We start from the raw sequence: 8,839 nt of genomic DNA, 5'->3' as shown, positions 1-8,839 counted from the left end.
GTTGTGGCCGGCTCCGATTATCTCTACACGCCCCGTTCTCTATTCTGGCCCGAGGTGATTTTCTTAACGGCGCCTAAACTGGACTGGGGACAGGCGATAGGCATGATGATAAGTGTACGGAGAGTGGTCAGCATGGAGCCGCAGGTAATAGTAGTTGCAGGCTCAAATGATCATCTACAAAGCAGGGGCTTGTTGTCACGTCTGACGGATGGATCGATCCCGAGTAACGAAGTTATAGGGGAGGCGATAATGACACTGCTCTCGGCGATGACCGAGGTAGAGGCAGCAGCAAGACAACGTTTCACCATGAATGTGGTGAAGGTGATCTTCGTATTGTCACCAGGCTACGCTGCGTTGCCTGAACCCCTTCAATTTGTGTACACAATGGTCACGACGATAGCAGAGGGGATATTTAACGTGATTATTCCTGCCCCAAACAGAGTGGTGGACCCGGACAATTACTATCCGTCCCGATCTGAGCTTCCCGCCGTTTGGGCTGACATCTCGAATGCCATACAGGGGCTCAGAGATTGTAGCACAACTAGGTTGGTGCTAGATGAAGTTCTGGGGTTGGAGCTGTCCAACTTTGCAAGATTATTGAAGCTAAGACCAGGGGTAGGTGACGATCATCTGTTAGTACAACAGGTGGCTGATGATCTCTGGTTCAGACAGATGGATCATGCAGAGAATGAGCAGGGAAGGATGATCAGAAAGAATATGACGTCAGCAGAGGAGGACCTCATGGCAATGGCTTTGCGTACGAAGCCACACAACAACATATGGTTGTATCTGTCACCGAGGCTGTGTACCTTGGGTGAGGACGCGTTTGAACATGCGCCGGCAATAATTAAAGAGATACATGTGTATCTGAAGAATCTACTTAATGCCCGGGAGTTGGCTGGAGGCAAGATGTTGAAACTGATGCAAGACGTAAACACGATGTCGCTGGATAAGTTCCAAGCTGACGTGCTGGCCACAAAGGCACAGTACGAACGATCAGATGCTATCTTGGGTGGAATGGGAGTGGGATGGACGCCATCTTTCCTATCGACGTGCTATCCGAGGGCATCTAGGAACCTGATCGCGAGTTTCGTCAAAGACATCAGGAAGTTGTCGATTGGCCTGGTGCTAGCCTTATACGTGACATTTGGTCATGAAAACTTTGTGAAAGGACCGGCAAACCTCTTTACCCAAGCATTGGCCGATTTGAGATTGGATGGACTCCTGACTCTGATTGCCATGACCTATGGTCGACTGGGAGACTTGCTTGTGCTATTGCGTTACCCTGAACAACTACAGGGACCCAGTCGTGAGTTCAATGCACAGTTGGAAACTGCCTCGCTCAGGAAGATGAAAGACTGGAGGACTCTCCTACTTCAATACCTCTTGCAACAAAACAGAAGCGTCACAGGAGAGGACAAAGTGGCGACGAACGCAAGCGAATGTAAGCAGTATTGTGGCATGCCCTTACTAACAGACTTAGCTGTTATGATGCGGATTGATCCGTTGGCTCTGGTCCACGGACTGAGGGAATTCGTCACAGTGGTGTATGGACCGGTGATGTCCTTTGCGTTCCCGGATGTGCAAGTTAAAGCGTACAGGAATTCAGTGTTGTACGTCAACCTGGTCTCAGTAGTGGATTGTTCCGTGCTGAATTGGGTAGAGCAGAGTGAACTGAGAAAGCTGGCTAGCGATGATAGGCTATTCGGAAGAATAGCAGAGCCAGGTTGGGTGTTGATGGACTTCAACAACCACTTCAAATGCCGAATGGGCCGTGAGGATCTTTCCCACATCCAGTTTAACCCAAAACTCTGGAATTTGAGACCAGTGGTGAAAGATACAGGAGAGGCTGTGGTAGTACCTCAGTTGCCGGGAGCCTAGGCCCATGCGAAAGAGAATCAACAAACATGGCTTCCTGGGTCCAGGCCGCTGCCGGACCAATGCCATCGATATCCACCGATAAGGAGGATGTTGTTGGGAGTCACATCTCCCATCATTGCCCCTCGTATCGGAGCAGCTCGTGACGCGGAGAAGAGAATGCTGAAGTGGAGTGGAGGGATGGAGCCGCGCTTCATCAGCTGGAACGCTGCCGCTGCGCATACGTTTGACTTCTCATTCCCCGATGCCTGGAGCAGGAAAAAGATCAAGGCACTACCCTCCAGGAGACCAGAGGTCTCGGCTGAAACGTGGAACGAAGTATATTCTTCAGCGGATGATTTATCGAGACTGAAGTGGTCAGGAGAAGCGAAAGTGGTGATGCTGGAGGTGGCAAGTGAGAGCAGAGGTGGCTCATATATAACGATAGAGGACCTGGCCCCACATGGCGAGGAGTTGGTAGAGTTCCTGGTCGATGATGAATTGTTTTATCATGCAGGAGACATGGCCGTACCGGCTCGGCCGGATTCGGGCACAGACGCGCGACAAGGACCCTCGGGACCTAGGCCGAAACCTGATGCGGACGACGATGAATTGATGGATCAGGACGATAACGATGACGGGACCGGAAGTAAGACGGAGAAACCGGGAGAGACCGATCTAGGAGCGTTGGAAAGGGACTTGCTAGAGTACCGGTTCAGTGAAGACGACGATGGGGAAGTCGATGGGAGTTTATTGCTAATGGCACCATCGTCCTTCATGTCTCCTACAAAGGAGGCGTCGGCCGATCTATCTCCGATAGACCCAATAAGCCAGGCTAGAGAGTGCCGAAGCAGGGACCCACAGAAACTGCTTTATGAATCGCCAAGGAGGAGGAAAATCGAAGAGTCTATGAAGATATCGTTCCTCAGCACATTACCAGAAGAAGAATGGGAAAGATATCAAATGGAGTTGGAGGGCAAGACAGGAGCAATTTGGAGCCGAGTAAACTTCATGGAGAAATCTTGGGACGTGATAAGGCGATATGGGACGCAGTCCATAATGAAGGTGGGATTGAACCAACCCATCATGCGTGAGGTCCTGGAAAAAATAGTGAGCTCCATGGAGTCGGATGTTCTGACCGAGTCAGTAACAGAAGACAGTGCCGATGATCAGCATGTTGCAAAGAAATTACCTGTCAGACGAGCCAGGAAAGGGCTGAAGCGACTAAAAGGGAAGACAGGAAGTCGAGCCATGAACCCGAGAGTGGTGAAGTCAAGAGCCAACGCAGTGGTGACCTCTTTAACGAGCGCAGGTCGTTCAGGCGAGAGCGGGCAGGGAGATAGTACAACACTGACAGGGGGAGAAAAAGAGAATCTGATACCCCCTATGCTCTTGGCAGGTCTGACCGTAACCGCCACAAGGTCGAAGAAGACGGCGCGAACCCTGGCAGACACTAAGTTAGAAATGGAAGTAATCAGTCAATGTGGATCTGGAGGACTTGAAGATTATAGGCCCTCGCGAATCAACATGGCCAAGTTGAAACTGGAAGGACAACTCGACGTGGTCGAGTACAGTCGAATAACTGTGCCGGAATCGGTCCATATGGGAGATCCGGCAGGGGGTTATGTGGAGATGTTGAAAGCGAGGAACTCCGCGAGAGGGCACCTGATGGCTTGGAGCGAGAAGAGAGCCATGCAAGAATATTTGAAGGGGCTTACGGAGAACTCTAACTTCAATCGAAGAGAGTATGGCACAGTGATGTCATCAGAAGCGAACGAAATCGGATTGGAAAAACTGCTAGAAATTTCTTGGAGGGCGGCCCTCCAGAAATACTTCGATGAGACGATGAATGCACCTGCTACTGTGGCAGCATACCTGGCTCATCCTTGCGTGAGAACTGATCTGCAAATACGACTGGCTTGGTGCTTGATGGGCATCAAAAAGGCGGAGTATGAAGCCAGTAATGACTCGAAATCACGAGAACAGGAGCTAGAGTTAATGGAAGCTCTACGAGCATTGATTTCGAAAGACGATTCAGCGATAGCATGGGCTAAGCGTAAGGATGCCCTTTGCTTTGTCAGGTTCGTGGTGGATCGCATCCCCACTCCTGTGTTGGGAGAATGTATAAAGATCACTCGGCAAAAGGGAGTTGATTGCGAAAGGAACTTCCTTAGGGCACTCCTAGAGCTATATCAGGACATGCCATTGACCGTGCCAAGCAAGGAGTCGAATGATATGGAAAGCTATCGCAAGTTGGAAGAGGTGAGAAGATACTCCAACAAAGAATTGAGAGTGAGCAGAGACTTGATTGAAGCGGCCAGAGGACAAAAGGAGTTTGCAACACTAGGGAAACTGAAGTCGTTCCAATACGTGTCTGGTATACCAGGGATGGCGTATAATCCCTTCGTGAACGAAGAAGCCAGGGAAGCATACTTCGACTACGAGCAAGTCACAGTGCTCAACTTCTGGGTTGAACGGATTAAGGAAATTGGAATGTTGATGGTGGAACAACCCAAGCTTGGAATTATTTTGGAGGAACGAGTAGTCGAGCCCTCGATTCCCGAGCTAAAAGGGCAAGTGAGTTTTGATTGTGGTTCTTGGGACGGTCCCTTGAAAACCAGTCTAGTAGTGATGTGGGAACTCATGAAACCTTCCTGGTGTCCCCATCCTAACGCGGGCTTAATCTGGGACATGACCGCGGATATCATGTTAGAACGGGATGATGATGCGAGTTTACATGATCTGGCCATGATACAACACCTGCTGGCCATGAGATTGACGAAGAAGAAGAGCAACCCGTCCACGGAGCTGTCCGAGGAAGGTACATCGAGTAATTGGTTGAAGCAAGGCACATGCTTGGCTCAACACAGTGGGATGGAAGGACATGTTTGTAACCTGGGACACTGCTTGATTACGCTAAGCGAGCAGCATCGACAACTGGCACGATTGTACGGAAGATTGAGCATGTCAGATAAGAGTGCCATGGAGTTGGTCGCAGACTGCCATGGGGTGACGGACGTGAACCTGATCACAGCCTTGGGATTTTGCAGCATGACGAGTTCGATAGAATCGCTCGAGCGCTTGGAGCGTGCCCATGAGCTAGTGACGTCCCTCAGCGTGGAAATATTCCCTGGAGCATTACAGACAGAACAAAAGATTGGAGGCTGGCGAGAAGCCCTGGAGAATGAAATGAATCTGAAGGATAGTGAAGCCTATCACAGACCTACTGGTTCAAAATATATGGTGGGTTCAAGCTCAGCGCCGTATTGTAATAGCAAGTATCCTACGCACATGGTGGTGATGGATGCGAGGACGCAACAAGTGTTGGTTGACCAACTTTTCTCTGTGCCAAAGTGCGTGAGGTTGGCCAGAATGTCAGAGAGGTCATATGACTTGTTGGCAAAGATCTTTCGGGCAGTCCCGAAGAGATCCGAAGGCGAGTTGCAAGACGTTGTGGGTGAAGAGTTCATGAGACTGAACGAAGGAAACGTGAGTGAGTTCGAGAAACAGAAAGCGAGTGGAGCGTTACCTACTGAATTCCCCACTATAGAAGAGAAAGACGACCTACATAGAATCCTGATGGAAGTGGAACCGTTGCTGGGAGCCTCAGGGTATCGGACCCGAAGGAACATAGTGAGAACCCATGGGGAGTATCCTTGCTACTGCTTGGCGCAGACGTTGTGGTACCCTAAACGCGGGAATCTGATCCTAGTCTGGGACGTGGAGGAGTTGTACTCCACGGGGTTGCCCGATCAGAATCAACAAGTGTCAATCGTGGTGGTTAGCGCCATGCTAGCAGTGAGATGGTTAGAGGCTAACGCGGACACAAGTGAGCAGGAGACGGCCGTGCCGACTCCTGAACAGTTGAGCAACGTTAAAATGAGTCGTGAGTTGGATCTTTTCAGAACCACCTGCAAGGTTCTGAGAATACCTAAAGCCATTGAAAGAATATGGTCAAGGCAAAGATTGATGCCTTGGTTCCGTGCAGTGATGACATCTTGGATGTATGAACGCGCGAAGCGTCACATGTCAAGGAATACGGAAGCCTATCAATCTTTCCAGCTAGATATAGGACCAGGAGCCTATAAACGAGCATTCTTGACGCACAGAAACGCGGTCACCACAGCGGTGAAGCGGGTAGCTGGAACGCCTTGTGTTACTGAAGATGAGAAGAAAGAGGTCTTAAGAGCTGACCTAGAACGAAACGTGAGCCTATGTCTTCACAACAGCTTTTGCAGGAACCGGGAGCAGAAGGTGAATGTGGACTTGCTACCTTGTTGCAAACCGAGGCTGTTGGAACAGGAGGGTTGGGGCACGGCCCGCAACTCTCTGGACATGTTAGAGAAAGTTCTGGAAGACAGTGACGCTGAACATCAGGATGGAGAAGTGATGGAGTGAAGATGACCAAAGGAGAGAGGAGAAGGAGAGAAAAACTTGATTGTCTTTGTGTGTAAAAACTTGAACAAATCAACCAAGTTTTGATTATTGAACTTGTGAAACTTTTTGTTTTGATTTAGTTTGGTCAGACCAAACTTTGAAAATTGTTGCAATTGTTAAAATTGTTGAAATTGTTGATTTTAGTTACTACTATCTATGTATGTATATAAGGAACATAGGTGAGTATATTTACCTATTTATTCACGACTGAAGTTTTTAACCTGTGTAAGACACAAATTCACTGTGTGGCGACATGGTAAGTTTGAGTAAACTCGCTCGAGAAGGGTGGGTAACTCAATAACTTTCCTAGCCACAGAGTTTCTTAGTTTTAATATGGAAAGGACCGCATAAATGACTGATTATACTTGGTGAGTGAAGTTAAGTTAATTTTAACGGGTGCGTGGCCGTGCCACGTCCCACTTTTTAATCAGAGACGAAAAGAAGTTGTATAACAAGACGACGTAAGTAGTCAGAAAAGAAATTTTATCTAGGACACTCCTCATGGTGCAAATTTTGTGAAAATGTTGAAAGGCAGTGAGATGTAGTACGATGCCATTTGTGAACACGTAGTGAGTTGAAGTGGAGTAGATAAATTTCATTTTCTTATGCGATTTGTAAGATTGGTTACAGAAAACTGGATACCTACTTGACGATAACCCGGTGTTGTGCGATCAATAGGGACATTGATGGAGACTTGTCCGGGGAGTATGTGCCATTCTGCCAGATGACACAGCATAACCTTCCCGCGACAGAAATAAAAGTGACTAAAGGCCTTATGAACAGAAAAGTGTTGCGACGGAGGGTCAGAATGTTCTAGAATTTTTATTTTTAAAATTTCGATCGGAAGAAGAACATTTCTGAGAAATAGAAAAAAGACGGCCATTTTGAATAAAAAAGACGAAAAAGAGAACAACGATAGAAATTGTGAAGAACGGTTGTATCAGAGACAGAAAAACACGGAGCCTCTTATCGTGGCAATAACACACGATAAGGACCTTAGTGACAGATTTTTGTGGAGACGGAGGCTTCAGTGGGGGGAAGAGAAATACCACGGAACCCTCCCGGGACACGAAATATAGGAGATAAGAGTGTTATCTCAAGAAAATCACGGGAGCGGAGGCTTGGTCCCCCAGAGACTGTTATATGTGAAGGGACTGTGAAAACTAACTATAACAGCTGCTGTAATGTCCTAGAGATCAATTAAACACCGTTATTATTTAATATTTCAGAGCATGAGTAGATAGAAAAAGGAAAGGGTCAATCCATCTCCAATGGATTTAATATAAAACTGTCACACAAAAACATATAAAAATAGGTTGTTCGAGCCGTGTTTTTAATGACAATCACGTAGTCTGAGGATCCGAGACTCAGCTATGTGGTTGTGTTCGCATGCAAACGAAAGCTGATCAAAAGTCGTTTGACTGATGGCCTAAAAATGGTAACTTTTTACTTTGCCCTAAACAGACCAGAAAATCAACTGGCAAGGTCGAGACGGTGAAAAACGAGTAGAATTAAGGTAACTGACGCCTGCCAGTCGTTGATAGGTACTTTTTCTACGCTCCGTCGCTGTGTGATATTTGGGCGAATGTTACAACTGCTGAAATGTCCTGAACGCTCTAATGTACTCCGATTTTAATTTAGACTATAAGAACTGCTCACTTCAGAGCATGAGCAATTAGAGTCGAGGAAAGAGTCAATCCATCTCTGATGGGATAAGTATATAACTTTCAGTAAAAACATACTTAATTACCGCTTTTTCAATAGTAATTACGTTGTCTGGGGAACCAAGACCCAGCTATATGATTATTTTTGCTTGTAAACGATAGCTGATTAAAAACTGATTGGCTGACGGCCTAAATATGGTAACATGGTACTTAGCCAGAAAAACAACTGGCTAGGTCAAGACGGTTAAAAAAGAGCAGAATTTGGGTAACCTACATCAGCCAGTCATCAATAGGTACTTTTTCTACGCTCCGCCACTGTGTAATGTCTGGTCGAATGTTACAGTCATTTCGATAGGGGTCCACTGATGGATCTTCCTAAATAGATAAGATTTTTACAATGAATACTAAAGAATAAAGTTTCGAGGAAACTAGTGCAATATTATCTTAAATGCTATCTTAAACAAAATAACTGGGTTCAAAGCGTCTGAGAAATTGTTTAAAGTTGATATAACACCAGATTTTTTGTCATTCCGGGTGCTGGAAAAAAAAAATTTTTCGGACCAAGCGGCCATTATTTTTAGCTAAAACTACTCAGAACTGAAATAAATAAGGCTAGACTTGACGAGCAGAACATTAGCTACAATTTAGGGAAAGCAAAGCACTATTAGTAGTGCAGTGGGGTGTTGATGAAAACTTTTAGCAGTCAATTTTCAATTCTACATGTGAACAGAAAGAATTCAATTCAAGCACAGTGAATGAAACCCAAAAAATCCAAAAAAAAATCTCAGAAAGACAAGATAAACTGTTAGGCAAAAAATGTGACAGTTCAGTGATAGCTTTGGAGGGCTTTGATTTACCAAGATGGGTGCAGAAAATATAAC

This window comes from Symsagittifera roscoffensis, chromosome 1 (genome assembly GCF_963678635.1).
Source record: "Symsagittifera roscoffensis chromosome 1, txSymRosc1.1, whole genome shotgun sequence".
NCBI lineage: Eukaryota > Metazoa > Xenacoelomorpha > Acoela > Convolutidae > Symsagittifera > Symsagittifera roscoffensis.
This window is presented reverse-complemented; position numbering follows the sequence as displayed.